Genomic DNA, 7172 nt, shown 5'->3' with positions numbered 1-7172 from the left:
TCGACTTTTAGAATTTTAATTATTAATATATATTTCTATTGTTAATAGATTCGTCAGTAAAGTTAGTTTAAAATTTTTATTACCAATCGATATTTTGGTCATAAATTATGTTAATGAAATGACATCAATATCACCATGTCGTACTAAAATTCGTTGATAATTTTTAAAATATTTTGACAAATTTTTTAGTACTTGTATGTCTTAAAACTCATTGATACTTTTGTTTGTAAATTCGTTAATTAAATGAACATCAATTTTCCTACCAAATCTAACCAAATGTGTTGCAAATTAAATGGAGATGGGTGATAAAAAATGAGAAAAAAGAGAATAAGAAGTAGGAAAAAGAGAAGGTGTTGATAACGACGACAACAACGACGGTGATAATTATAGTGGTAGTGATAAAGGAGAAAGAAGAGGAGTCAAAGCTAGTAGACATAGAGACGACAATGACAAGAGAGGGAAAAAGAAGAAAAAGGAAATAATAAGAAAACAAGAAAGATTAAGAATAGAAGGAAGAAGAAGAAAACCAAATTGCGATATTTACTAATAGAAAAAAGTAATTACCGACAGATATTTTTCGAAGGATTTTCTTTTGTTGGTAATTATCGACGAGCATTTTATCGATGAATTTTTTACTATCGATAAGTTTTTGGTAATTTTGTTTTAACGATGAAATTTTGTGCTTATTAAAAAAATTTGTTTATTAATAAATCCATTTTTTTATGGTGATCTTGTCCACTTTTAATTTTGAAGAATCTAAAAAGAAAAACTAATTTATTCATTGTAGCAACTAATTTGAATGAATATAAATAGATAAGCTTATACCCAAATCAATATTTCTTAGTGCAAAATTTCCCACCAAAAGTTTGTTTCCCATATGGCCTTCAACATCAACACTTCTCACACGTCTTCAAGATTGCTTGGTCCACAAACAACGGCTACTTGGAAGGCATAATACAAAAATTGAAAGGGAATTTCTTACTTTATTAGAAGACTACAAAGCCTTAAGGGCTCAAACACCTAAATACCAATCAAGTATTGTAAAAACTAGTCAAAACCAAAGAAGGGTTGAAATGACATATTTGTTGAATTAGAAAAGGAAAATCATAAGCTGAAATCGAAAGTTAGAAGCAACATTATAAGATAATGGAAAAAATGCATGAAATTAGAGTTATAAATAATTCAAAGAAGAAATGATGCATACTAATTTTGTGAAATAATTTGGTGAAAGAAGAGAGGATGCGAAGGGAGTAATAAAAATTGACTAAGTGTAGAAAGAAGCACTCATACACATAACCTAATTGGTTTTGGCTAAAATTGTAATTTGAAGTTTTAACTGGAGATATCCACGAGTACGAGTAGTATGATATTTTCCTTTGAAACTCTTAATAAACGAGTATTAAATTACTTGTTACCTACATGTACTTTTTTAATGTATAAACTTATTATCTATTGCAAATTTTATCTACAGATATTCATGGATATAGATAATTTTATCATCCATATAAATCAGTCTAAACAAACTTTTGTAACCAAACTTTCTTTCATACTTACACAAGATTATTGTAAAAAGTAAAATAAATAAACTTTAGTGAATGTTAGTGATACACTACATGAAAAACGCATTTTACTGACAGATATTAATTACTGACTGAATTGCCAATGAATACATGTGTTGCATTTACCAACAAAAATATCCATCGGTAAGTTGTATTTACTAACGGATTTACCAATGGATGTATTTGTTCCATTTACCAATGGATATGACGTCAAAAAGGTATTATTGATTTAATTTACTAATGGATGTTCTTCGATGAAATCAAGTCAAATTTTGGGATTTTTCTACCCCAAAATAACTCATTGTACGAAGTCTACTCTGATCGTCCATTTCTTTTTCACTCCAACCAACATCCATTGCTCTCTCATTCTTCTTTCACTTGTTCTGACACTCGTCGTCGAGATGTGAGGCTACTTGCTATGTTAACCATGGTGTTGCGTTTAAGGGATCTTGGTTGAGGGTTGGTGCTCTATTTGAGGGATCTTGGTTGAGTGATCTTAGTTGATGGTCCCTACTGTGTTTCTTGTCACTACCATGGTTTAGGGAGGCTGTTGTTGTCGAAGGAAGCTATCAATAGGCCTTGCCGTTGAGAGAAGGTTTGTGTTTGTAGAATGAACTATAAAAATTAAGCCTCTATTCTTCGTTATAGGGTATTAAAATTTTCAAATGATAGGCCTTAGCATTTGCTTGTAAAATTTGATTTCATAGGGTGTTAAAATTGAGGCCAACATTTTTGTCTTTTGTTAGTGGCAAAATTATTGAGAGCTTCCATCAAATTGTTCATATGTTGTGCACTATTAATTTCGTCTATTTTTGTGTATGTTCTTTCTTCTGAAGTTGTTTCCATTTTCTGAAGTTCTTGGCTAAGAATATGGACTTTGTGTTTAATGTTGTCAATGTCATGATAACATCTTCAATAATTATGGCTTTGTTCATCTAAATCCAAAATTAGAGTTTATAATCAGGTTACTTTGCATCCCTAAAATTGAATGAAGAATCAGATAAAGAAGAAAGATCATATAACAAAGTGAACCCTAAAATTGAATGAAGAATCAAATAAAGAAGAAAGATCATATAGCAAAGTGAAGAGTTTAGGTTGTTGCATTTCTAATGATAGGCACTATAGCATAACGCACCAAGAGTCTGCTACTGAGCTTCTCCCTCCTCCTTCTTTCCGTTTGTAGGTTGTTTAATTTGAACTCTTTGATGTGATCATAATAGTTCCTCTTCTAGCACATCCCTTGCTTGGTAGAACCATTTTCATTAGCAAGAGAAAACTCATCCATAAATAAGGCATAATAGCTAGCTAAAGATAAAGGCTAGAGAAAGTGAAGTTTCAGGAACATATAATTATAGAAATAGATAGGGGTGTTTCAAACTCTTAGCTTGAACTTGGCCCCGAGAACAAACAATGTTATACGAGAGGTTAAGTGCATACGAAATCATTCATGTGTAATATACATCTATAAGACATGCACACATGACACATGGGCCTATTACCGAAGCAACACATTACTAACATCATGAATATTATTTAATTTTATCTAACAAAAAATCAAAATTTACTTAATGAGTATTCTAAAGCATATTAATCTTAAAATACTATGAACTTATGAAATAAAACTACATGATGGGAATGAGAAGAGAGAAAACTATTAACTAACCTTCTCTAAGACGAAGAAGAAAATAGGGGAGGTTTTGGTCAATGGGGTCTCACATTGAACCTGATTTAATTTAAGCAAACAAGGCATAACAGTTAGTTATGGATACTCTTTTAATTAACTTCTTACTCTATAAAAATAGAATTTAACTAACTAAACCTAATTTACTAACTAAACTAAACTAAAATGATGTAACTTTGGTTAGTGACACAGGTGGCAGCAATTAAATGCACTTCACTAGTTACTTTTCCCTTCAACACTTCTCATGATATGTCTCTTAAGGTTTCCACATTCTAGAACTTGCATTCGAGGTTCAAAAGAAAAAGTCAACTATACATTCAAACTTGAACTCTTTAATTATTCTTCTTTGTAGTAGTTTGATACACTAATGTAAATTCCCCTTAATTATCCTTCAATCAACCATGTACAAGTGTATTTAATTGTCTTTAAAGGTTTACAACAAACTTGTGCATGGTTTTGAACCTCCAATGTGAAAGTCAACCCTAAGGTCAACTATGGAGATTTTTAGAAACTCCAAATTGTCTTCATTGCATTTATTACACCAAGTAGTTAATTTTAGGAGTAATCCTGCTTGCATACAATCATGAGTACCTTAGTTCAATTTTGTTTCATAAAATAGAAGTTTCCAAATTGGTTTAATTTGTAGGTCATGATTAGTTCATATTAGTTGGATTTAGATATAGTTTTTGGAATCGTGTGTCTCAATTAGTTTCAAGGTATAAATTTTGTTAAACCACATCATTTATAACTTGCTTGACTTGTTTTTTTGTTGTTTTGACTTATTGAATGTGGTTTATTGAGTTCTAGCCATATGTATGCAAATTGACAAATTTCTTCTTTTGTTGGAATTTGTGATTATTCCATCTTTAATCAGCCTTAGATTGAAATCATTGATTAGTACCATTGTCATAACATTGTCATAATATTCAACTTAGCACTGAATTGAGATTATCAATTCATTACATTTATTACACCAAGTAATTAATTTTAGGAGTAATCTTGCTTACATACAATCACGAGTACCTTAGTTCAATTTTGTTGCATAAAATAGAATTTCACATATTAGGTTTAATTTGTAGGTTATGATTAGTTTATAATAGCTGGTTTTAGATATAGTTTTTGGAATTGTGCATCTCAATTAGTTTCAAGGTATAAATTTTGTTAAATTGCATCATTTATAACTTGTTTGTTGTTTTGACTCATTAAACATGGTTCATTGAGTTCTAGCCAGTTGTCTTCTTTCTCTATTATCTGCACACCCCAACATCATCTTATATGGTTCCAATCACAACACTGCATTATGCATATGATCATTGTACCATTTGAAATCTATTTTCCATCCTAGTGTAGTGTTATCATGTATTTATCTTTTAGCATTTATCTACTTATACATTTTATAATCATATTATGCATAACATTAGCATTTATCAATTTGGGTTAGGTAAAAATAATTCATTTGAGTTTTGAATTCTGATTTTAAACTCTGCACTTAAACCCCATTTTTTAATAGCTGTTATTTTCTCTAGCTTAGGTTTTCATGCATGACTTTTATTTGTCGCATCTTTCTTTGCACTCTAAGTTCATAACTCATATTAATAGGCCATAGACTTGTTACTTATTGTGTGTGTCTATATATATATATATATATATATATATATATATATATATATATATATATATATATATAACTCCATATTCTCTTAAGGCACAAGAGTTGAGATGAGTTGTGCACGTTGATAAAGTATTTCAACAAATTCATCTTCGAAATGCATCTAGCCAGTTTGTTAATGAAGGTCTTAGAGGATACATATAAGCAAACACTTTTACTATTATTTGCTTTAAACTTTAAACTTTTTTTCTTATTTCTTTTACTCACATTCTGCAAAATGTTTAATAAGAAGAATTTTCAAGTAGACTCTCACAGGTTAGATCGGAGCAAGGGTCATGTCTTGATGCATCAGAAGACCATAATGATGATGATGACATCATTAGAACATAATGTTGGGTCGACGTCGTTAATGAAAGGAAAAAGGACGGATCTGTGAGACAGGACAACTTGCTTCAAATTACACTGCTAGAAGAGGCACCCTGAAGCACCAACCATATAGTTCTGACATGGCAAGGAATACAACGATTTGAGACAAGAGTTTGTGAGTTTCAAAGAACTAGTCATGTGATTGTTCCCTTCGCATTCACGAACTTTTATTCAACAACCTCAGTTCAACATCCCTTCGGTCCAACAACAACCCTCTCTAGTACAACCCACTCCAAACCACCCCTCACTAGTCCAGCCACCTTCACAATAACAAATACAAAACGATAAATAAGAACAAAATAATTGTAATGACTATGTAGATTATTAGATTTTTTTATCTTTATATACATATACTTTAAAACAAATGATGTTTGTGTGAATTACATTCATTAATATGTTTCTCGGGATATTAAGGTGATGTTCACTAGTACAAAATAGGCTTTTTAAGTCTGTGAATTTAAGTCTGTTCAGGAGAAAACAGACTTAAAAAATGCAGACTTAAAAAATGTGCGGTGGCAGTTTTGTAAATAAAAGTGATATTTTTATATCTGTTACTTTTCTAACAGACTTAAATTAGTAATTTTAATCTGTTACTTTTCTAACAGACTTAAATTAGTAATTTTAATCTGTTACTTTTTTAACAGACTTAAATTAGGATTTTTACATCTGTTACTTTTCTAACAGACTTAAAAATGTGTTATTTTTAAGTCTTTTACTTTTTTAACAGACTTAAAAATGTCTTTTCACCTACCTAAGTGTATTCACATTCTCACTTTCACTTGCTCATCCCGTAAAAAATATTCATTCTTTAACCTTTTCACTACTCCATCTAGCCTTAACCACCACCAGAAAGAACAACATTTTTCCAGCGACAACAATATTCTTCCAGCGACAACAATATTCTTCCAGCGACAACAATATTCTTCCGGCGACAACAGGATCCTTTCGGCAGCGGCAACAACAACAGGTACAATAAATCAGTTTCTTTACGAGTGATTATGTTGTTTTAAATGATATGTTTTCTTAGGAAAGAATGGTGGGTGTAGAAGTTGAGTAGATATAAAATGCTTAGAGTTGCAAGTTTGTATGCTTCTTTACTCACACAAAGAAAATATTGTGGTCGCCGGTAGAAGTTCCTTCGGCGTTAAACTCACCCAGATATTTCCCCGTCGCCATTGTACCACTGTTATTAAGAACCATTTCATCGTAGTGCTCTGAGTGTTTAAACTTGTTACGGTTACCTGCATATTGGCCACTTTTGATGGTTGCACCGCCGAAATCCTGGGGCCCGCTGGCATGGTTGTTGAATGAGTTTGAAGAACAACTGTTGTAGCCTTTGGTTGCTTGTCAACCTTAATCATTTCCATGATTCTTTGCATGAAGTCTACCATTCTTTTCTTTTAACTTGCTTGCAAGCAAGTAATCTAATTCTTTTCTCCTTTCTAGTTCCTCTTGATTCGTCTTCCTAATGTGCCAACACCTTCACGCCCCGATGTGTAGATATGGTTTCTTCTTTTCTCAGCTTAGCAAGAAAGTAGAAAGTAGAAACCAAAAAAAAAACTAAAACACTTTCCACCCCTGAAACGAGTTTCCAACTAAGACATATGAGAAGAGAAATATCTCTCTCCTAAAAAAGATTTAAATGGCCAAAACATAGCACTGGACCCACACTTTCTCTTTCACACAAAGAAAATCAATGCAAAAACACAAAATTCCTTCACTATGCCACTACATAACAACATTTTTTGTTTTAGGTGTTCAATGATCCATCACCAATATTGAAAGAGACCATTGTCGAAATAACACATGAATGGGCAAGTTGTCTTCTACAACGTGGAGATTAGATTTTGATTAGGTGTTGTTTAAGTTTTGATTTGGGTTATTTTTGTACTTAAAA

This window comes from Vigna umbellata, chromosome 5 (assembly GCF_029865625.1).
Source record: "Vigna umbellata cultivar VRB3 chromosome 5, Vumbellata_1.0, whole genome shotgun sequence".
In the NCBI taxonomy this organism is placed as follows: Eukaryota; Viridiplantae; Streptophyta; class Magnoliopsida; order Fabales; family Fabaceae; genus Vigna; species Vigna umbellata.
The sequence above is the reverse complement of the archived record's forward strand: the minus strand, read 5'-3'. Positions refer to the sequence as shown.